Source organism: Lepisma saccharinum, chromosome 7, assembly GCF_977018435.1.
Source record: "Lepisma saccharinum chromosome 7, izLepSacc3.1, whole genome shotgun sequence".
In the NCBI taxonomy this organism is placed as follows: Eukaryota; Metazoa; Arthropoda; class Insecta; order Zygentoma; family Lepismatidae; genus Lepisma; species Lepisma saccharinum.
Window position 1 is genome coordinate 78,404,243 of NC_139235.1, and position 25,440 is coordinate 78,429,682.

General features: G+C 39.0%; 1 protein-coding gene across 1 annotated transcript in view; it reads left to right on the plus strand.

Annotated features, from left to right (window-relative positions):
- The first annotated feature begins 12,381 nt into the window (after nt 1–12,381).
- The window catches only part of LOC145989942 (uncharacterized), a 442,396-nt gene continuing 429,337 nt past the window's right edge, over nt 12,382–25,440 (plus strand). The window contains exon 1 of the mRNA XM_083125475.1: nt 12,382–12,653. The gene's annotated coding sequence lies outside the window, so the exon portion shown is untranslated. The remainder of the gene's footprint in view (nt 12,654–25,440) is intronic.

Sequence of the window (25,440 nt, forward strand, 5' to 3'; positions counted from 1 at the left end):
TCATACAAAAAAGCCATATTTTTGACAAGTTTATAAACAACATTCACACAGATATAGCTTTTATACACATGGCCGAATCTGTCTGAGGGGGGGGGGATTCAAGATTCTTGGGATTTTGACAGAAAAAACACACTATAAACAATAAGATGATATGGGAACTTGGCATAATTTTAAGTATAGGCAAATCTATCTGAGAGGCTTCACCTTTTTCTACACTTGAATTCAGAATTTCTTAAAAATCAGAGCATATCACACCTGAAAAATTGGAATATAAACCCCTCTTGCCATTGTTTTAAGTATAAACAAATCTATCTGAGAGGCTTCACCTTTTCTACACTTGAATTCAGAATTTCTTAAAAATCAGAGCATATCACACCTGAAGAATTAGGGTACAAGCCCCTCTTGCCATTGTTTTAAGTGTAAGCAAATCGGATTATTCAATTATTTGAGCTCTCCTTTTCTACACTTGTAAGTGGTCCTCATCCTATCGTAAATACAACTACTCATCATGTAGTTTTTGCTACTCTTTCGCTAACCGTAACGATGAAGATGAATGATAATGAGATAAAATTGATGGAGGGATAATCATAAAGAAACTAATGTCAAGACTCGACCTCGGAACCTTTGGTGGTAAGATCATAAGTCCACTACTCAAGGCCCTATCGAAGCTCGTAATAGGCAATAACATTTGGTTGTCTTCAACAAAGAAAAAATATATGTATTGTGTGCACTGGTAAGTAGATCTTATTCTCAAGGAATCCATCCAAAATTAGGTAAGCCCAAGCACCTAGCAACCGGTTGGGTGCAAAGGAAAGGATTGGGAAAAGGGATGGAAATCAAAAGGAAAGGGAAGAAAATGAAAAGGATTTGGAACGAATGGAAAATAAAGGATTGTAAAAAGAAAATGCAATGAATTGATCAAAGGCTTGAATGGGGATGGGCTCCATATCAAAACAGGAGATTATGAACTGTATAGTCGCTGTAATCCGGATCGTCCTGTAGGGACGGGCTCTGGTTGTACCGCCAAATCACAGCATCTCATTATGTAGCAAATCTCCACTCGCATCAAAGAGGTATTACCCTGCTACCAGCCCCGGGGGCGCACGTTTAATCAATTAATCAACATCTGGAGATGTACACGGCTTTCATGCTTACTCTTGTAGTTTGGTTAGCAGGGGGAGGATGTTGGCAGAGCAGGAGTGGAGCAAATGAACTCAGGATTTGCAAGCATCTACGGGGTTGCGTTTGAGGGAATTTCCCGAAGAGATGGAGGCACCTGATTGGCGGATTCGGCTTAAGATTTAGCAATCGGAGCTATGATTTAACAGTGGCTGATTGGGGAGTTTTTTCACCACAGAAATAAAGGAAGATAAGTGGAAGAGTACATCGAGAGAAAGAGTGCGACTCCTTGTGGAGACGGGGGAAGCTGATGGGGCCACACACCCCCTCCGAAATTTTGAGAAATAAAAAGTTTAGAATGAACTCGGGGGGGGGATCAAACTGGTAGATAAAAAGCGCCAAAAAATCACCATCTTATCACCATCCATCCTCATCTCCGCGATTAGCCAAAGGTTGCAGAAAAGCGAAGTAAAATTAACCAAATCAATCAAGGAAACGAGAGAGCTCAGGGTTAAATGTATAGGGAAAAAACAGACGGAGTTCCGACATTTCCGACACCGTCAAGTGCGACACTATGGCAAAAACTGTTTTTTTCCCGTCATAAGCGACACTGCTTGGATTTTCCCCTACGATTTCTAATTTGTTTACCAGAATTGGCGACATTTGCGTACGTGCAGCAGCAATAGCGTCTCTGAAGAAAGTATTTCCCGAGGCTCAGACAGTGGTTGTAATTATCACTTTAATCTATGTTTGTGGCGAAAGGTGCAGGAGTTGGGACTGACAAACGATTACAAAACAGATCTAGACGTGCGGCTGTGTATACGAATGTGTTCAGCTCTGGCTTACCTCCTTGTGGCTGACGTCGATGATGGATGGCTGTGTGTGATGGAAGATGCGCCAAACCACGACACATTGAGAAAATTTTTGGATTATTTCGTTGAACAGTGAATGAACAACTCTGTTTTCAACATTTCCATGTGGAACTGCTCCCAACAGCGGCACAGGACTAACAATGCTGTCGAGGGATGGAACCATACAGTTAATGTATTGACGGAAAAGTCAAGTCCTAACGTGTGAAGATTTTAAGATTAGAAGCTGTGTGCAACGACTACTTATGTGAGAGGAGGGCCTTGAATCTTAAAGGGAAACGTAGGCGACGTCGGTACATTACATTAGATGAGAGAATACAAAGAGCGTTTGCCGACTATGAAATGCATAGAGATCTTAAGGGCACTTTGAGGAGAATGGCGTACGTTCAGAAATAAGAATGAAAATAGTAAGATGTTGGTTCAACTACAAGAGAAACGACGCATTCTACATTTCTACATTGACAAGGGATTGCAGTCTGCTCCTATACTGACAAGGGATCTAAACAATCCGTCATTGACAAAGGATAAATACATCCAGCTTTTAAACACCCAGCTTCCATGATGCCAGTGTGAAGGAAAACTAATAAAGGTTTTTAAAAACACACCAGCTTCCATGATGCTGCCAGTCCTAAGCCTGGATAAAGTTTGACGGGAAGCTATTTACACTGTGTGTCGCAGATGACGGTGTCGCAACTGTCATGGAATATATTTTCCATACAGTGTCGCATATGACGGCAAAAATGCTAGTGTCGCATACGACGGTGTTGCAAAAGTCGTGGATTCAAAACAGACAAGAGATGGCAGCACTAACATAGGAAACGAAAGATGACAGGAAAAAGAGTAATACTCTAGTAGCCTACTCTCAATTCAACAAATATTTTGAAGAAACTAGTAGCGTAACAAAATTTCCAAAGATCCGCCCTCAAGGAACAAATTTGCCCTCCCCCCACCCACCACTTCCGTACAGTTAGCAACGGAAGTATATTCTTAGAAATGTAAGTGATTACTCAAAATGGCTGGTTGGAACTACATTTACATTGATACATTTTCAAATCGAACCTGTGCCTGTGAATTACCAAATATTATAATTTCCATCTCTCTGAGTTTTGAAATGAAGGCTAAAAGTGGTAAACGTTGTAAGTGCCAAAAGTGAAACTTTTGGGAAATCGCATCGTTCCGCACATCAGCCCGTTTGAACTACTTAGAGGGCTACCAGCCACATTTCACGTTTACCACATTATAAAGCATGGCACATTTCACAGTTTAACGTGGAAAACGGTGTTTGAATTATTTTGGCACTTACATCGTTTACCAATTTTAGTATTAAAATCTAGAAGACCTCGGTATCTTTTTTCCAATATAAATGCGTTTTGATCTTTCCAGAAAACCTAGAAAGCTCACATTCACTCATCACGAAAAATCGTCATATATATACGTATTTAAAGAATTGGCTCAAATTATCCTTTTTCAAGGAGGAAATGTTTGTGTGATTTCTTGTTAACAGATTAAAAAGAAAAAGAAACCACAAGAAAAATGAGCTCTTCATTCAAGACAATATAAAATGGGTAAAAATGTCCAATCAAGTAATCGTGAAAATGAATGAGAAACATCAAAATAATTTGTTCTCTTCAGGGAACGGAGTTATATATGTAAATACAGATATTTATGTATGAATTTGAAATCGGTTAAATTTTGCAGTAGCGCATACTGAGTCCAATATCTGGACTATCTCACTATGTCACGTGGTCCTTAGCTATGAATAGAAATCAGGTTGCCAACTCCTAAGAAATCAGGTTGGCAACTGATAAGAAATCAGGTTGCCAACTCATAGGAAGTCAGGTTGCCAACTCGTAGGAAGTCAGGTTGCCAACTCATAAGAAATCAGGTTGCAAACTTATAGGAAATCAGGTTGCCAACTCATCGGAATTCAGGTTGCCAACTCATAGGAAGTCAGGTTGCCAACTCATAGGAAATCAGGTTGCCAACTCATAAGAAATCAGGTTACCAACTCTCAAGAAATCAGGTTGTTAACTCCAAAATGACCATCATTTCACTGATATGAATACTTTTATTTACATTTTCTGGCTTCGCAGATATCCGAGCTAGCCTAGAATATACGCTCCTGATATTTTGTATGTATTATCTTTGCACACAATGGCACGTAGACTCGTAAAATTCAGTTCTTATTTTCCATAGGCTATATCAGGTTTTGGCTCTTATTTTACATATTTTGGTTATTTTTACATATTATTTCCACATTTCAGAATATTTCTCAACACATACTCCATATTCGCTAAATAACTACATGTCCCCGAGTGACCGAAAGAATTGGGTGAATCTCATGCGAGTTACTGACAGATTTGAAATACACTCCCATTACGTCTTGAGATATTGAAAGCAGTTTGAGTCAGTATAAATCTATCTTAAGAGACAAGAGAAGGAAATTCGCGTTCGAACACTTACAACAAAATGTTGTTATTAATTGTTTTGCAAGCAGAAAATGAAAACACATTTTGTGATGTTTTACAATTAATGTCAATGTAAGGGTACTGTATTTTATGTAGCTCGTGTACTGTCATATTATTAAGAAAGTAATTTCTTACAAATTTTAAGTCCATATATTTGACTCCATATTTTGGCGAAAATAACAAAATATGCATTTACATATTTAGCACATTTTTACTACATACAGATCCGTTCCCTGGCCAGGATTGCTGAAGCTGCAGGAACCCACACATTCTAATGGTTCCGTTACAGGACCGGAACCGTTTTCTCTCGCACAATTTAAATTCGGTCCAAGTTACGTATTGTTTCATTGAATTTTTTTTTAATTCGTTCTGGAAAAAAATGTTCCTTGACCGAATTGAAATTCGTTCTGGAAAAAAATGTTCCTGGACCGAATTGAAATTCGTTCTGGGAAAAAAATGTTCCTGGATCGAATTGAAATTCGTTCTGGAAAAAAAATGTTCCTGGACCGAATTGAAATTCGTTCTGGAAAAAAAAATGTTCCTGGACCGAATTGAAATTCGTTCTGGGAAAAAAATGTTCCTGGACCGAATTGAAATTCGTTCTGGAAAAAAAAATGTTCCTGGACCGAATTGAAATTCGTTCTGGAAAAAAAAATGTTCCTGGACCGAATTGAAATTCGTTCTGGAAAAAAATGTTCCTGGACGGAATTGAAATTCGTTCTGGAAAAAAAAATGTTCCTGGACCGAATTGAAATTCGTTCTGGGAAAAAAATGTTCCTGGACCGAATTGAAATTCGTTCTGGAAAAAAATGTTCCTGGACCGAATTGAAATTCGTTCTGGAAAAAAATGTTCCTGGACCGAATTGAAATTCATTTTGGAAAAAAGGTTCCTCGACCGTATTGAAATTGAACCTGGAATAAAGCTTCCCGGACCGAATTGAAATACGTTACAGATAAAAAGGTTCTTTACGGTCCAGAACCCATTTTACGCTTGCTGATTTTCTCTCCTGGACCGGAACTGAATTTATTTAAAATTCCCGGACCTTTAAAAACCATCTCCCTGGTTCTCTTCTTCGGGCCTGTATGTTACGCTCCTGAACTAACTCAACCATCCAATTCTTAGTAAAGGAGTGTTTGCTTTACAGATACCCACAGAATTCCCTAGTTTCAGAATCTTTTTCTCAAAATCCAATTTTACCAAAACGGTATTCAAGCCCCTTCCCCCTTGCAAAATCCGGACCAAAAAATCTCTCGTTCATGCGGTGGGGACGTGCTGTGCAGAACAATTGCAAAAACCCTGTCCAGCACAAAAAAAAAGAGAAGTAAAGAAAAGAAAGAAGCAAAGTTGCCCAGGACCAATTACCCCCCATTGTGCCAGCAGTCTGGCGCTGAGAGTTGAAAAAATGGGCCAATTACTCGTGTCACGTGCAGTGAGCGGTGGGTGGGCGACGAATAACGGGGGCAAACAGGAAAAAAAAAGAGAAGAGAAATTTCGAGAAAATGCAGTGGCAAGCTTAGAAGACGTTCGTCGCAGTGGATTCGCCAGAGTGTTGTGGGATGAAGGCTGGATACAGATGTTCAGGTGGATTATGCTGCGGTGTTCCATTTTTTCTACCATTCTTTCCCTTTGTGTCACCTTTTACAGGCGTGCGACCAGGGTTGGGGAAGCAGTCGCCCTACTACTAATAATAATTATTATTATTAAATAAGATTAAAATAAATAACAACATACCCAAAGTCACTTCGAGCAGCTTACATCACGTAACGCAATGTTACTTCTGCGTTTGGGATCGAACCAAGAACCTTTTAGATTGTATTGGGTGGTGTAGTTATTCATCATTCATCTTTCAGATGGTTATCACTCGCTTAGCCTAAAGTATAATGTATGCGAAAGGTTACATCCAAAGTTATGGCACAAGAATTCACACGTACAGTAATTGAGCTTCTGTACTCTCCATGACTGAACCGATATGGATATTGATAAGAAGAGGATAATACTTGCCTCACAAATAGATGAATGGTATTCCAGAGATTGTCCTCTCAATAATGATAATTGACACACATCTGACCTTCCAGTCAGAGTTCACTCTCCTCATGCACCACTGTCCAATAATCCTCCCTCCAACTTCCTTGCTCCATCCCGTCCACTCGCCAACTGTCCATTCTCCCTCCCTTCCAACTCTCATGCCACATACACCTCTCAAGTCAATAACCTAACCTTTGCCTGACTACTTATTCAGCATTCCTTTCTCTGCTATGTTAAGACTTCACACTTCTTACCCAATACCTTGGGTACGATACGATACATTACATCTACCTGAATAAAGTATTCCATAGCATACATAACAAATCATCTCTATTGCATCATAGAATTAAACTCCGCTCTGAGTTCAGCACCGGAAACACTGGATCGTAGAGACCTAGTAATCCCCAGACCTAACAAAAGCAGATTTGGTCAGAAGTTTTTCTAGTACCTAGCAGCGGTAACCTGGAATTCACTCCCGACGAAGGTCAAACTCAGTTCTTCTACGTTATTGTCAGTGTTGTTTTCGAGATAATCGCGAATACAAGCCACTACTGACTTCATTGTTTGTAAACGTCGTTCTACTTGGTAAAATGCTAATAATGTGTGCGAATGTGTGGGTACAAGCCGTCACTGACTTCAGAAATGTTCTGCTTGATTACAACACCACCTCTCGGAAATGTTCTGTTTGATTACAACGCAACATCTCGGAAATGTTCTGTTTGATTACAACGCAACATCTCGGAAATGTTCTGTTTTGTAAACAAAGAGCAAACCTCGGAACGCGCAAGGAGTAAAGCACTCGGTGTTTACAAAATGCAATCAATGACGGCTTCTAACCACACATTATTAGCATTTTTACCAAGTAGGACGACGTTTACAAACAATGAAGTCAGTGGCGGCTTGTAATCACACATTCGCGATTATCTCGAAAATGGCTCGTTTGCAGACCCATGTTTACTGAGACTTTTTGGCTTCTATTATCGTGTACTTTCACCTGTGTCAGTTTGCGCTATTACTTTTGAGACACCCTGTATAATGATGACTAAAATCACACTAAGCAGTGGCGGCGACTGGGTTCCAAAACTGGGGAGGCAAATGCAGTTTACTTTCCCTTGGTAGATAGGTTCAGCATGGTGCGGGGGTAAAAGTGGCAAAAAGCTGGGGGCAACTGCCCCCCCACGCCACTGACACTAGGTATACACATGAATTTGATTTTACCCATATTTGATACGCCCCTGTTTGCACGCATCAATACAGAGTTTATAAAGCAGTGAAGCTACTGAACTTTATCAAAGCTTTCCGCCACCTTCTAATCAGTGGGTGCGCACAAGGCCATGTTTTAACAACGTACCCGTTAAATTACTGATTTGAAATATCAAATGATATGTTGGGAACATTACGAACTGCATTGCTTGATGGTTTGGTTGGTGCATTGATGTGAAAATTACGAATAGGTTTAACTAGAAGTTGTACTGGTGTGAGAGACGATGATTTTTACACATCACAGCGTATAAACATAATTTTATTTAACGTTCGAGGTCTTGTTTGCATAGTTTTCAAGCTGAAAGCAGGTGGCAATATCTTAGCTTAAATACACTACATTTAGCCTAAAAACGAAAGTATTTAGCGTGACGCAGGGTTCGAAATGCTGGGAGAACGGGGGGGGGGTTCCCCCACCAAACCATCTTGTCCTCAATAATCCTCCCCCAAAAAAATTCCGCGGTAGAGATTTTGTTAAAACAACACATGTTAAGCAATTAGTTTTGACTTCAAATACAATTTTCTAAAGATAATATCGAAAATACAGTTGCAAGGTTGTATTACATGCTCTCTCTCTTTCAAGAGATTATTTATTAACAGATCTGCACTAATAACAACATATGCACAATAAAGTAAAGTAAGAATATAAGACAAATATAACTATTAAATCTAATTGATTTACATTAGTAGAATAGAAAGCAAAAAAGAAAAAAAACTTACACACAAACTGTTCCAACTATTGTGTAATGTAAAGATATTAGGTTGCTTACCACAGATAAATACAGCAGCGCCATCTCTTATTCTTTCTGGCAGAATAAATGGAAGCAAGAGTGCGAGTTGCGTCTTCAGCGCCTCTCAACGGATTATTTCAAAACTTCTTCGGAGTGGCGATTCTCAGCAGGAGGTCAGTGCACAGGTTTTCGTGCCTCTTTCCATATCTGCTTATATACCTTTATCTGTGTTGCTATATAAATATCTGATATGTGTGTGTGTGTGTGTGTGCGTGTTTGTACGCACGGATTGCTTAGCTCATCGCGCTACGACGCTAGGGGTACCGTGTTCGAATCCTGGCCTGGGCATGGGTGTTTGTGAATGTCCATTCAACAATTTCATTGTATCAGCACTCATGCTCGTCTTCGCAATTAGCTAGAGATGGGACAAAAGCAAATTTGAATATGAAGTTTTTAATGCGTCAGCACTTAAAGGCTATTTTGCACCTGCCGCGTTATACGGGGTCCAGCCTCTTACCCTACCTAAATTAACCGTAATGTCGTTAACTAAAATATTAAAACATTCTGACTTCGGTTAAGAGCTGAGGCTGTAAAGGGGCACTCAGCGCACATAAGGACAAAACTCAGACGGCAGAGCCTCGTTAGTGTGCAAAACGCAGTACAGGGTGTACTACTTAGTACCTCACAAAAGCGAAGTAAAATAAACCTAATAATAAAAAGTAATAATAATAATAATAATAATAATAATAAGCAGTGCTTTTTATGAAGAAAAAAATGTTCCGGCCCTCTTCAAGTTGGTTTGTTATTGTTATTGTGTTTATCGTAAGAAATACTCGAAATATTGTGAAATGTTTATAAATCATAGTGCTTTCATAGGGCTATGGAAATGTATTTTTAAAATATTCAGCGATTTACTTTTAACTTAATAACATTATTCGCTGAGGATGAAAGAACCATAAATAGTATGTTAGAAGAGTTAAACAGCAGCTGTGAGGAGTATGGGATGAAGATTAATGTAAACAAGACAAAGGCAATGGTTATAGGACGGAAACCGAGGAATATTAATGTCAGAGCAAGCAGTGAAAGAATTGAATTGAATTGACTTTATTGCTGGGCGAGGTTCAGCTGTTGCTGGTCTCCCACCTAACCCCAAAAAGTACAGATTAAAATAAAAATAAAATAAAATTCAAGATTACAAAGAAATTGATCAAGATAGTACAATAAAATACAATAGGAATAAAATCATACACATTGGAACAATATCATCAGTGAATTAGATAATAAAGTAACTGAAGTCGAGAAAGTTGATAGTAAGAAAAAAATAAATTCTGGCAACTCACAGTATTTATCATTATTCATAAGTTGATTTACCCTGCTTCTGATCGTTGATCAGTAATTCACGGAGCATATCGCGAAAACGTCTGAAGTTTTGATTTTTGGTTAGATTTGGTAGTGCATTCCAGGCATTGGGTGCTGCGTAACTGAAAGAGGCCTGATAGGCTGAAGTTCTGCAACGAGGTAAGCTGAAACTAGCAGCGTTTCTGGTTGAATGCGAATGAATTTTGCTTCTGAAGTTTAATTTCGAAAAGAGGTAGTTTGGGCTCTTGCTATTAATTATGTTGTGCAGTGTACAAAACAAGTGCAGTTTTCTCCGTCGTGCCATGGAGAGGATTCCGTGCTTACTAAGCACAGGGAGAATATGTTCACACTTTTTTGTTCTATATACATATCTAATGCATGCGTTTTGAACTTTCTGTATTTTTATTGCAAGCTTTTTTGTTATTCTTAGCCCGTAATCGACATCACAATAGTGAAATAGGGGGAAGATAAGAGACTGCACTAGGTTTAATTTTATCTTAGGAGAGAGGAAGTCTACCAGAAGATAGAGGCTTTTTAATATCGAATACGCCTTGCCACATTGTTGTATCACGTGCTCAGACAAATCGAGCCGCTGGTTCATGATCAGTCCTAGGTTTTTTACTGTTTCAGAAAATTTAATACGCTGTGAGTGAAGAATTATTTCGCATTCATTGATGTCAATATGTTTTAAGAGACTTCCTGTTCCGATAATTGTAAATATTGATTTGTTTGAATTTATTACTAACCCATTTTAAGCGCACCAATCGCTTATGTTCTTCAAATCTTGGTTTAAAAGTGCGACCGCGTCCTGCAATTTTGATATGCGTGTGGATATATACAATTGAGTGTCGTCAACATAACAGTGAACGTTGCATATTTTCACAGACTTGACTAAATCAGCGGCCGAGAGCGTGAATAGCAGCGGACCAAGGATCGAGCCCTGAGGCACCCCAGCTCGTACGTGAAGTGGAAAAGATAGCTCCCCTGTCTTAACCCGCTGTTTTCTTCCGCTAAGATAAGTTTCGAACCATTTAAGTGCAGTCGGCGAGAATTTATAATAATGAAGCTTGGCCAGAAGGAGCTTATGCGGTATAGTGTCAAAGGCCTTGCTAATGTCGAGCAACACCAGTAGCGTTACGTTAGATTGATCCATCGATTTAAAAATGTCGTCGGTTACTTTTAAAAGCGCCGTTTGTGTGTTATGGTGAGGGCGAAAACCGGATTGCTGCCGGGGAAGGATATGAAGTTTGTCAATATGCTTTCGAATTTGATCATTTGCAATTTTTTCGATGAATTTTGAAAGCACCGGCAGAATGCTGATGGGCCGCAAGTCATTCACAGAAACCGGGTTCTGTTTTTTAGGGATGGGCCAGCAAGTGGATAGCTTCAAGTACCTCGGATGCACTATAAGCAGTGACATGAGCTGCAAACAAGAAGTGAAAATGAGAATCGCAATAGCAAAAGAAGCTTTCAATAGAAGAAAAAATGTTTTTTGTGGACCCATGGACATAGGTCTAAGGAAGAGATTAGTGAAATGTTTTGTGTGGAGTGTAGCACTATATGGTGCAGAAACCTGGACGTTTAAAATAAATGAAAAGAAACGACTCGAAGCTTTTGAAATGTGGACATGGCGAAAAATGGAGCGTGTAAAATGGACGGACAAGGTAAGAAACGAAGCCGTACTGAAAAGAGTTGGTGATAAAAGATCTATACTGGAGACCATCAAGAAGAGGAAAAGAAACTGGTTAGGACACTGTCTAAGAAGGAACTGTCCGTGGAAGAAAGAGATATCAGCTTATGGATGATATTAAATTAACTGGGTCGTATGCTATTACGAAGAGCAAGGCAGAGAATAGGGAAAGCTGGAGATTGCAGTGAAAAACCTGCCAATTAGGCATAAAACAATGAATGAATGAATTATAAGTATGTGCATCATATAATAATTTATGTGTGTGTGTTTTAATATATTTCATCCCTTACTAGTCTTCAATGATTCAGCACCCTTACCTGACGTCAGAAGATGAAAAACGGCGCTTGACCAAGAAGGTGTTTGAGTTTGGTGTGATAAGTGAGATCCGTGGAAAGTGCAGCGTGGAAATGTTTTGTTGCTAGCCAAGAATGCATTGCTCGCCAGCAGGAACAACTGACGATCGAAAATTGTAAATAAACTTCCTGCACAGTCGCGCCGTCCAATTCTCAACGCAATCAACATAAAACTCCAGCGAGTATTTTTGCTTGTTCGCATCACCCCATTAGATCTGTTTCGTCTCCCCCCTCCCCCACCCCCATTCTTTTGACATGTCTGCTCGTCAAACGCACGCTCCGAACAGATTGCGGGACAGATGATGTCAAACCGAGCGTGTTTCGGGGGGGAAAAGCACGCATGCGCCCCCTTATATGTTTCCCCCCACCTCCTCTCGCCTTCTCCCATACAAGAAGCGGACAGCGTTACACGAAATGGGCAGTTGCCTAGCAACGCGCACGACGCGGCATAATTTGGTGGGGTAGGGGGAAAAGCCGAACGGGCTGTGTGTCAGTGTGTTCGAGTGACTTCAGGGGAAAGCAACGTATTTGGCCTCAGGCTAAAACTCCCGTGGCGCCTGGCTCCCCGCGCCAAAAACAGTGGAGTTTTCTGTTGATTTTTTTGCAAACGGTAACAGTCAACGTTGTATCGCGCGCGTGGCTTTGACAGCTAACACCTTGTGGTTAGTTCCGCCTTCGGTCAAACACGAAACGTCACAAACATGGAAGTGACATTATAACGCGTGTGTTTAGTGTTCGTGTGTTTACGTCGATATTGTGTGGCACCTTTTCGCAGAAGGTAAGTGAACGTTTTTTTAGTGTGTTAATCACAGCCTTCAACATAATCAGTAGCGGTGGCGCAAAGAGTTAACCATAAAGGTGAAGCAATAAGTACAAAAGAAAGAGCATTGGGTTTAAAGTGAGACGTCATTTGCGGCAGCGTATCCCATAGTACAAATTAGGGATGGCCAGATCCGGATCCTAGCGGATCCGAAATCCGGATCCAGTTGGTTCCGGATCCTAAAATTTTTCGGATCCGGATCCGCGGATCCGGAATTTTCAGATCCGGATCCGGATCCGGTACTTTCGGTTCCGGATCCAGAACTTTCGGATCTGGATCCAGAATTATCGCATCCGGATCCAGTACTTTCGGATCCGGATCCAGAATTTTCGGATCCGGATCCAAAACTTTCGGATCCGGATCCGGTACTTTCGGATCCGGATCCGGTGCTTTTGGATCCGGATCCGGAATTTTCGGCTCCCGATCCGTTTTGCCATCCCACATGCGCTTCTTTGGAAAGTAACAATGTGCTTATAACATATTGTTACCTGCTAATATACATATATATATAATATACATACAAACATATATATATAGTGTGTGTGCGCGGGTGCGCGATTTGTAATTAATTAATACACTTACAAGGGAGGTCTAAGTCTCCCCCTCCGATTTCCATGAAACTTGCAGGGCCCAAATGAAGAAATACGTGTTTTTTTTGTTTCGGCAAAAAATTTGTTCTAGGGGGCAACCACCTCTCAAATGTCAAGATGAGGACAAATTGAAGTGGGGATCTGACCCCTGTGTTCCCCTCCGATTTCCATGAAACGTGGCAGGTGTATAGTAGGGATAATCAGATCCGGATCCTAGCGGATCCGAAATCCAGATCCAGAACTTTATTTTAATTTGTAGAACTGTAACTGTAGAACAATTGTATAATTCTTGTATAACATTTCTATCTTGTTATATGTGTTAAAGGTTTCATCCTGGAATGGAATTTCTCACATTTATGTGTGTTATCATTCCCCCCCCTCAAATGTCAAGATGAGGAGAAATTGAAGTGGGGATCTGACCCCGAAACCACGTAAATATGGCATAGGAAGAAACAGGGGGCATACGGACTCTCTATACACCTGTCAAATTTCATGAGAATCGGAGGGGGACACAGGGGTCAGATCCTTACTTCAATTTGTCCTCATCCTGACATTTGAGGGGATATTGCCCCCTAAAACAGTTTTTAGCTGAAACAAAAAAACACGAAATTCTTCCTTTGGGCCCCTCTATACACCTGCCACGTTTCATGAAAATCGGAGGGGAACACAGGGGTCAGATCCTTACTTCAATTTGTCCTCATCTTGACATTTGAGGGGGGTTTGCCCCCTAAACCCGTTTTTTAGCTGAAACAAAAAAAAACACGTATTTCTTCCATTGGGCCCCACTATACACCTGCCAAGTTTTATGGAAATCGGAGGGACACAGGGGTCAGATCCTCACTTCAATTTGTCCTCATCTTGACATTTAAGGGGGTTTTGCCCCCTAAAACAGTTTTTTTAGCTGAAACAAAAAGCACGTATTTCTTCATTTGGGCCCGTTTATACACACACCTGCCAAGTATCATGGAAATCGGAGGGGGACACAGGGGTCAGATCCTCACTTTAATTTGTCCTTATCTTGACATTTGAGGGGGTTTTGCCCCCTAAAACTGTTTTTTAGCTGAAACAAAAAAAACACGTATTTCTTCTATTGGGCCCCACTATACACCTGCCAAGTATCATGGAAATCGGAGGGGGACACAGGGGTCAGATCCTCACTTCAATTTGTCTTCATCTTGACATTTGAGGGGGTTTTGTTTAGTTAAAACAAAAAAAACATGTAATTCTGCCTTTGGGCCCCACTATACACCTGCCAAGTTTCATGGAAATCGGAGGGGGATACTTAGATAACCTCCCTTGTAATTATTTAACACTGCATATATTATAATGTTTTATTTTAATTTGTAGAACTGTAACTGTAGAACAATTGTATAATTTTTGTATAACATTTCTATCTTGTTAAATGTGTTAAAGGTTTCATCCTGGAATGGAATGTCTCACATTTATGTGTGTTTTCATTTCCAATACATTCGAATGAATACATATTCGTTTCAATGGCATTTACAAAATCACCTCTGACATTTGTGCACGAGTGTGTTAGCCGATGCGTAGCAAAGTATTTTAGGAACAACACTTGAAAAAAATTATTGTAGGACTAACGAAAAATTTCTTTGTAATCGAATATCATAATACCTTTTAAGTTGTAATAATATTATAATGGGATTGAGATACGAAACTCTCGGATCCGGATCCGGATTTTCGGATCCGGATCCAGATCCGTAACTTTTGGATCCGGAACTCTCGGATCCGGATCCAGATCCGGAACTTTCGGATCCGGATCCAGATCCGGAACTTTTGGATCCGGACCCGGATCCGAACGGATCCGGATTTTTCGGATCCGGATCCGTTTGGCCATCCCTAGTACAAATTGGCCGTTGTTTTACCTTACGTAATGAATCCTGTAACAACGCTGGATTTTCGTGTGGATTATTTTACTTATGAGTTTGCAATGCTTTCTGCATGCTCCTGCCCACTAGCGGAGACTATGACACATTTGAACACTCTACAAAGTTTGTTATATTTCAGTCAACATTATTTTATTACTTTATAATAGCAAAATAAACAAAACCAGTATTCTAGTGCATGTGAACATTTTTGCACACAAAAATCAGTTATTTTGTAAGTTGAATGCATTAAACAAAGCACCGGTAATAGGTTCAAATCAGCCCCATGCATGGGGGGGGGGGGACATGTGAACAGCCATGGGGCAGTTTTGAAAAATTATTTGTTTGTATTAATCTTGTGAAAACCAAGTGTACTATTTACTATGACATGATCGCTTTCGTGTTGGTTAGTGTACGAAATCAGGCTCTGCAAACGCAGATACAATATTCGTCGTCGTAAATTAAGGTAAATAGGCTGTTTCTGAAAGATGTCATCATGAATACGAATAGTGATGTGTTACTGGCGTGCCCAAGGGGTGGAGGGGGTTGGTGGGGGTTATACTCCCCCTTTGGCCCAGTATTCCTAAAAAAAAGAACAAAGGTAGGAAAATATGACAAAATGAGAGCTGACCACCAAGAAAAAGTATACGTATATTTTGCAAACAGAATTGCGTCAAGATAGCTTTCGTGGCTATCCATTAGTAAAATAGTTTGATATATCTAGCAGGTTTCTTAACATGTTCAAGAAATATTGTAAACAAAGTTCCTGTTATGCATGAACTACATGGATGGACTGTTCTCATTTAAAATCGCGTGCAATGCTTTAGTTGATATTTTTATGAAGAACTTAGGGGAACTTGGATCACATCAAGGACGTATTTAGGGGAGTCCAGGGGGTCCGGACCCCTCCGAAAGACTTATGAAGTACTAAAATTAAGTAATTAGAAATATATTAATTTAGCGTTTGTTGTATAATTCCCTCTGAACGTATTGGAAGACAAGGATGGTATTGGGATCATACGGCTTTGAAGGACATATTTGGGGGGTACAGGGGTCTGGGCCCCTCGAAATACAGACCAAGTACTAAAATTAAGTAATGAAAATGTTAACATTTGTTGCATAATCTATGGTTATTAATTTCCTCTGAACTATTTAGAAGGCAAGGATTATATTGGGATCATACGACTTTGAATGGAATTACAAAGAAGATTTATGTACACCACTACTCAAAACAATAATCATAAAATATTAATAATAAACTTACTTTTTCCAACTACATGTAATATCATTTTTGTTATTCCATAAATATTCAGTTATTTATCTATTTGACATTAACTTAATTGCCAGGGCACTTGTTTTTATGTAAATTATTCCGATCTTAACTACGGGTAAGCTACGTAATGAATATGAGCTGTTATATCTCTATTCTTATACAGTATTTTTACCTATTCGTGTAATAATAATAAAATATTAATTTATGTATTGTAATTTGTATTAATTTGATTTAATATAATTATTTTAAATTAAACATTATTATTATTATTACTATTCCTGAGACACTTGGTTCAGACCTCCCCCCCCCCGAAACATATTTCTAGATACGTGCCTGGATCACATGGATCAAATGTGCCCCATATGACTATAACACAAATCCAGCCATGTTAGGGAAACTCGTTTCACAATATAGCACACAGACCTATCAATAAGCAATAATATCCCACATTCACCTCTTGGCCTTCTACATGGTAGTTATCTTCTTACAACTCTTGATGAGAGGAATTACGTTTCGATGAGTTAAACACACGTTCTGAATGTTAACGAACTGATGAATGGTGTGTCTACCGGCTGACAGCGCATCGGCAGGGCTGTCATCTTCTACGAAAGGTGTCAACTCCGCACAATTTCTTCGCTTTGCCGGGAAATTCACGATGTTCAAATGTGTCCTAGTTACATGAAATTAAGCTTTGAAACGTCTTAGGCAGGCCCGTAGCCAGAATTTTATTTCGTGAAAGGGGGGGGGGAGGGGCTCATCTCTTATTAGCACGGTCGTCGCCAGATAAAACTTGATTAGTACAAATAATAATGACAATAATAATTATTGTTATTTTACAATAATAACTATTATGTTATTAATCATATACAATTTCAATCCAAATTTATTGTTATTATTACATAAATGGAGAGACAGACTGCTACTCGATCCACAGTATCAGTGAATAACTAACACAAGTGTTGTCCATTATTTTTTTATATTTCGTACAGTTAGTGTATTGAAAATCATAGTTATTGTATTTTGCTATTAAATTTTACACGATCGTTAAAACAATGCTTCAACAGTTAGTGGTAAATTTTACTCATAAAGTTTATATTATGTGGTCTCTCAGAAAGAGAACTGAAGTGTAAATCACCAACCCTGAGACCTTCTGTAAACAAACCGTCTCACCGATTCGATGTATCACTGAACACGGAGACCTTCCCGCACGCATAGAACTCGCCATGTTGAAAGTGGCACTACTTCCTTGCTGTTCACATGATTATTTTTAGAAAATAACCAATGTTATAAAATATCATTATATACACAAATCTCTAAGCTCATTGAAAGTTACAATGAATATTCCTACAAAATGTTCACACTTATCTTGCCTTGCCATGTCACCAAGTTATTTTACGAAGTGCACTATATTTGGCGGAACAAATATAGTTATTAGGATGCTTGTCAAAGTTTCCAACCGCAATAAATTTACGAAGTTTCTTTGTCTTGTGTTTGATCATCATCATCAATATATTTATTGGACTTACAGCATTGCATATTGCTGTTTATGCAAATTATATATTTTATTTACATGAAATCTACATACAAATTTCAAATACACTCCTATCTATATCAAACCTTAGAAACATAATTACCATGTTATATTATTTTGTCTAAAAAAATGCAAGTAAAATATATTCAATTCGCATGCAAGAAAGAAGCCAAATTTATGGGAAATGATTACTGGTGCAAAGAGTTAACCATAAAGGTGAAGCAGCAATAAGTACAAAAGAAAGAGCATTGGGTTTAAAGTGAGACGTCATTTGCGGCAGCGTGTCCCATACTACAAATTGGCCGTTGTTTTACCTTACGTAATGAATCCTGTAACAACGCTGGATTTTCGTGTGGATTATTTTACTTCTATGAGTTTGCAATGCTTTCTGCATGCACGTGGTTTTGTTTACAGAAGATCTCAGGGTTGGTGATTTGAACTTTTAAGTTTTGGAAGTTGTGGATCCATTTGTTCTTTGGATTAATTTGTAGAATATAGAAATATAATCTGGTTTCTCTATTATACACTAAACGTTCTTGAATGTTATGTAGTTTTTACTGTGGTTATAACTTTATTTCTGTTATTAACAATAAAAATAATATTTAAGTAAGATATTTGTAGGATTTTTGGGGGGGCTGAAGTCTCCTTAGCCCTCCCCCTGCCTACGTGCCTGGTCTTAGAGATATGGAGATGTTAGGGGTTAGAGCTTAAATCCTGGTGAAGAGGTATGTTTTATGTATTTGGTTACAAAAAAAAACACAGTGTATTGAAAAGTGCGTAAAGGCGATTATACTAGCACGTATGTATGTATTTATACACACACACATACATACATACATACATACATACTCATACATACATACATACTCATACATACGCATGTAACAGACATACAACGACCTCCGTGGCGGAGTGGTTAGCACAGCGCACTACAATGTCAGGAGCCCTAGGTTCGAATCCCGGCGTGGGCATGGCTGTTCTTTATGAGTTTTTTTATCAATATCATCATTCATCCACATCGTTGCAATTAGCCAAAAGTGTCAGAAAAGCGACGCTAAATAACAAATATTAAATCAAACATACCTATACGTACACACACACACACCACAAGCTCAAATATAATATTTAGGTATTTAATGTACCCTTAATATAGTTTTGCACCCAAGACGCCTGTTTCGCAATCAACTCAAAGGGAACGCTTGTTTCAGAACGATGCTGTTGACTTTGAAACCTAATGTATTCCTTCAAATTTCATCCTTGGTCAAAAATACAATCTTTACGGGAATTATTATATGGAAAAATGCTGCGAAACAGACGTCTTCGGTGCAAAAGTATATTAAGGACAGTGGCGGCGATTGGGTTCCAGAACCGGGGGTGGGGGGCAAGGTACCAAAACTGGTTGAGGGGGGGCAAAGGCAGTAAGTATATTTCCCTCTGTAGATAAGGTTTAGCATGGTGCGGGGACAAAAGTGGCGAAAAGTGGGGGACAACTGCCCCTCCTAATCACCGCCACTGATTGAGGATATATTAGATACCTAAAGGCAAGGCTGTGAGATCCTAATCTCAGTTGTATGGAACAATGTTTCTCAACCGTCGGACCGCGGACCGGTGTCGGGCAGTGAGATCGTTACAATACATGCCTGCATGGGTTTGGATGACTCACAGATGACTGTTGTCCCTGAATAATTTCAGTATGCTGATTCCAAAAATGAAATCAATTTTTACCCATCACGTCTTGTTTTTTCAGAAAATTGCAATATATTAAGTGCCTTTATTTCACAATAAAATGTGTAGTTTCATGATTTCCTCAATAGATGGCTCTGTTTAAATGATGATAAAATATTGTTTTTTCTAGAATGCAAATTCTCCAATTTTGAACTATAAATGCACAAAGTAGTAAGCATTTAATCCACTTTCTATTTTCACAAGACCTATTGACATGAAAATTGTAAACTTTGATTGCAGAAGTTCCATTTTCAAAATCCCTCATGAAAATATCCTTCACAAAATGTCCAAAACTCAATGTTATAATGTAATGGGTTGATTGAATTTTATGACGTGGAGAAAAATCCTGATCTAGGGAAAAATCCTGACGTGATGGTAAGAAATTTATGTCATATCCGTCATCAGCATTAAAAATACTTGCAGAAACACCTGTTGGTTTGTAAACAACCGAAGTTTAGCTTGCTTAAATTTATTTTGATGCGTTCTGTAATAGGCGTAATGGAATGGCAAATATGATAATTTTGATTCTGAAATTGTGAAAAATCCTGACGTGATGGGAAAAAATGGATGTCATTTCCGTGATCAGCATTCAAAATACTTCCAGAATTGATTTGAAATCATCCGATTTTTTTTTTCAAAAATGCAGGCTGGTGTAATCTTTCCAGTAGTTGACAACAAACTTACACCTAATTTCATATTTGTTTAGAAGCCTAGGCATAATCGAACTATTATATTCTTTATGATTATGCCATAATTGATTTAATTAATTTCAAGGGTAGATATTAATTAATGTAAAAAGTTTAAAAAATAGAAAGAGATATTTATGAATAAAATTGCTGGAGTGTTAGGGGTGACCCCCTTTTCCAGGACACCATAATGTCAACCTCCCTCCCACACACCCTAGACTGAATTTTGCAGACTAGCGAGGCTGTGGCGTCTGGAATCACAGCCAAATAATATTCCGTGGGGCGCGTGTTGTATGCTGTCCTTATGTGTTTGTGATTATCCCTTCATTTAATTTGAAACCGATATTCTTGAATTTTCTCCATGACCAGTGGCGGCGATTAGGAGGGGCGTTCGGGGCAGTTGCCCCCCATTTTTTGCTTCCGCACCACTTAAGCTAAGCCTTGTCTACCAAGTGAAAGTAAACTGCCCTTGCCCCACAGTTTTGGCACCCAATCTCCGCCACTGACCCCTGGAACTTTTCTTGTAGTCACTCACGTCTGTGGTCATGAACTCGACATCGTATGATTCAGGTTCGAGTCCCGGCACGTGCATGGGGGGTGCCTTTGTGAACGCTTCATCGTAATCACTTCAATTATTTTGCTTGTCTAAATTGTTTACAATATAGGAAAGAAGCTGAATTTTGTAACGCATGTTCATTATTATTCTCCATCCGCTGTAAGATCAAAGCCAATGTAAACAAATACACGTGGCTTGTGAGAAATCCTATTGGTTGTCCCATTTCCCAATGGCAGCTGTGCACAAATCTTGCGCTCGCGCTTGTGGTATATTGTTTGTGGTAAAGCATAAAGCCATGCCACTCAGCGTAGTTGCCCTATTGTAGTTGTGTGACCGTATATTACGAGCTGTAAAGCTACAACAAATATATTTATGACCGAAATAGCACACAGGAAGTGAAACTTTTTCTCATAAGTCACGTGGTTTTGTTTCCATTAACTTTGATTTTACAGTGCATGAATATGTTTTGTTTTTTTCTGCTTTTTCTGATCATTCAGAGATGGCGCCATTGCAAAGTTCAGAGTGCCATTATATGTTTCAATGTTACTTCTACATTTAATCTAATAGAAACAATGTTGTTATGTTGCATGTATACAGTCCATAGTCCACTTTACCCTAAAAGCTCATTGATGAACTTTCTCTGCGCAAAATCGTTCTCAAATGTAAGTGCTCGCGAGCTAGTAATTTACCGTTACTTATTTCCAACGCCACTTGTGTTTAGTAGTTATGACGTTCACATGAGTAGTGTTACTCATAATTAATTACCTCCTGGGTTTCAAACGTTTACAGTACAAGAACTATATATAACACATACAGCAAGAAGGTGAATGTCAGTACATAAAGAGCCTCTTCAAGTTGGTACTTACCTTACAGGTCACAAGTTCCATTCTTCACAATTTTTAGTCGCTTTTCGTTATTTCTTCGTAGCTTTCTGGTTCCCGTGCCATATCACTAATACGTAAGCTTGACCTTTTCAAATATGTCAAATCAGTCATGTACTTCTACAAGTACCTTAAAAATTCAGCACATCTGGCTGCGTAGCGCTTTAAGCTAATAATAATAGAGAAGAAAGTAACAATTATTCACAGCTAAACCTTTTATTTTGTAACATCCTGTAAACTTAATTCTGCGATTCATTTCTAATTGGGTAACAGTTTCATACATCGGAGACACATTTCTTCAAATTTACACAAGAAACTACTTACGGAAATGAGTTTCTCCAAGGTTTACAACGTTCGTCGAGGTATTTCCTTTCATCGTGGAATCTATTTGACCGTGAAATCATGTATTTTTCAAAAGAAATATCTCACCGACGCAAATTTCCATTGCTTTCATTTGCTTGCCCTACGACAACTGGATGCTGCGTACGTTTGATGATGTAAGCCCCTGTCAGTGTTTCAATCCCCCCTTTTTTTACTATGCTTGCCTAACGTAACCTAACCTAACCTTATCGGAAATGGTTTGTGAGGCTATCCGTCTATGGTTCGTGGGGCTATCCGTCAGCTACCCGTGCATAATGTAGCCTATAATTTCCAACGGTGACGAACACGATAGTAGGTATTTTTCGGTGAAGGAGATTGAAACACTGCATACCGACAACGTGAGTCAAGATGTGCCTGCTATATTGTGTGTTTCGGAAGCGAAGAAAGGAATAAAAAACAAAGCACTCAGAATGTGAAAAATTTCGTTTGTTTTCGTGTAAAAAGTATAATGGCACCTTGAACTATGTTCCGCAATACACAATTGGTAAATACGAACCATGCAAAACACAAAATATGCGATTCTAATGTGTCTCCGATCTATGAAACTGTTACTTCTAACTGTAACAACGCTCCATTTGTGTTTCAACCCGAGCCGTAGTAAGATTAATTTTCCACTAGAATTTTGAAGTGTGGCTAAAATTCATTACTAAGGCTCGAAAGTTGATTACCTGAAAAATCTAAAAAAAAAAAAAATACTTAAAATGACCTTGACGTTATTTTAAAATGATCTAAAAGAAGTAAATAATGACTTAGAATACTATTTTCTCTTAAGAATGAAAGCTTGAATTTTTCATAAATTACAAGAAAGTAGTTGAGTAATTCGATAAAACCTGGGTGGTTTAAACTGCTGCAGCAAAGAAAAAAATACAATTAATTAACCTCCTTTCAGAGTGGGAGTTCATGATACGGTTGTATTTCGTTCGAATGGGCAATGCTACTGAAGAAAAACGCCGGTGTTGAAGAGAGTATGAATTTCTCCACATGTTGCAAGTGAAAGCTTTTTTTAAAGTTGATTATTAAGCTAGAGTGCGCGTCAAATCTCCTGCATACGGCCTTGAATGGCTAAACAGCACCAGCGAATCACAGACGTGCGGCGTTGCCTAGTTCCGTGACAAGCTGTTTCGCTCAACCACGCTGTCTCTTTTCCGTGTGAGATTTCGACATGGCACCGCCGCAGTGCGCTGCTATTGGCTATCGCCATATGCAGGAGATTTGACGCGCACTCTAGATACGATGTTTGTAAAATGTGATGAATAAGAATGTTCAGAAACCCATGTATTCCTTATGGGGAATCAACTTCAGCTAATGAAATGGAAGTTTCGACTTTTCCGCCTGTCAATTATTACTTCAGTCTGCCCTTTTCCGTTGATATCTTTTTCTATGCCATCGGAAGTTTGATATTCCCAAGAGAACAAATTAAAATATTCTTCCATAAGCTCAATGCATTTCTCCTTGTCTCCTACGGCCATCCTGGCAGTGTTGCCAAACCTGATGCAGGAAAAAGAGCTAAATTTCACCGCAAATGGACAAAAAATTTTCAAGGAACTAGATTTACGTACAAAACTATATAAAGTGCCTCATAGGGTAATTTTAGGTGTCAAATGAGTGAAACTGGGGCGCGCTGTTATTATCGCTTTTAAGTGATGGCAATTTATTCTTAGTTTTCACCGTCTAGAACCGGCGGCATCACCCCATCTCAATAATCCACCGATGGTCGTATGAAATCGAAAATAAAGTATTCCCGGATAACAATATTACGTCATCTTCACGTCAGCCAAGGCGCTATAAAGAAAAGTAGCTGGGGAGGTAAGAGGGGTGACGAAGCAAATATAACAATATCACGTGCAAAATCTATACTTATGGCAAAAATTGGTCTATGCAAACCGGAGCCAGTGATGGCACCATAGTGGAGCAGGGAGGCGTGCGCCCCAGTTCACAGCCAAACGAGTGCACGAAAGAGCCAGGCACGAAAGAGCTAAGTTGGCAACCGTGCTCTAGCCACCGCAGAAAAGACGGCCACGCGGAAATTCTTGGTCATGCCCTTAAGGCTTTTTTCCATGACTGTACATCAGAGTATATATTTTTTAAAAAAAAACGTGATTAACTTCGCTTTAAAACCACAGATTAAAGCAATACTAGTGGCCAACAATGTAACCTCGAAGCTTCACACAAAGTATTTTATGTTTGCTGGAGGAAAAGTAAATTTACCACAATTAATTATTTAATCCAATGCATTGCCAAATATTTAATTTAAGAGTATTGTACTTTTCTATTGGCCGTATTTTCGATTATCGGCCTAAAGAGACCATGTCATGAAATTTAAATATTTAAGTTATGCTAGCAAATAGGCTACATTTTAAATTCACGAGACAGCAGGGGAGGAGAAAAATAAACCTCGTAAATGAAGAAAAGAAGCAACAAAACGACAAAAAATACTGAAAACTGACCTAAAGGCCAAAAAACGCCGTAAGATGAAAAAAAATTAAAAATAAAAACAATGTTTTTTAGTTGTAGACTGAAAGGGAACTGGCTGATATCAGGTTTAGCATTCAGGAAAAAAAATGATTCTTCATAGACTTCCCGAGTTCTATTCATAACACAACAGTGAAAGAGCAAAATGCAGTAAGGAAAGCCAAAAATTTAATAAGAAGTATAAAAATATTAAAGAAAATCAATGCTTAATAGTTCTAAGTGTCCCGGTGTGGCTGATCGTTCCAGCATAAAGCGGCTCTGAGGCTCACACCACCTCCAAAATGGCCGAGATCGAGAATGTGTTTAGTCCTACCCCCACACCCCCTAAATGTATCCATGGCATGGCGCTTTATGCACGGGAAATTTCACCTTTACCTTTTAACTGATTTGAAACTGACTACCATTTTCAAGGAATAGGCGTGCGCAGACGCTCTGATTGTATTGATGGGTACTAAACAGGGTCGTATGTAGTGTGTGTCCGGACCAGTGATGTGAGTCTACGCGTAAACAACGATAGTCTACATTCTACACGTAGGCTATTTTATACACGTAGATTATGTAATCTATGTAAACAACATGGCGAAAGGTGATAACTTAGCAAAGGGCGCCGTGGAATTAGAAAATATATATACTGCGTATCAGTTGCAGATGTGTGAGGAGAACTTTTCATACTCTTTCTTCCAAATTCGAACAATCTCTCACCTAGGAAGAAACCTAATATAGGAAATATTCTAGTGTTTTATGGGGAAAAGACCACTCTTGCCTCA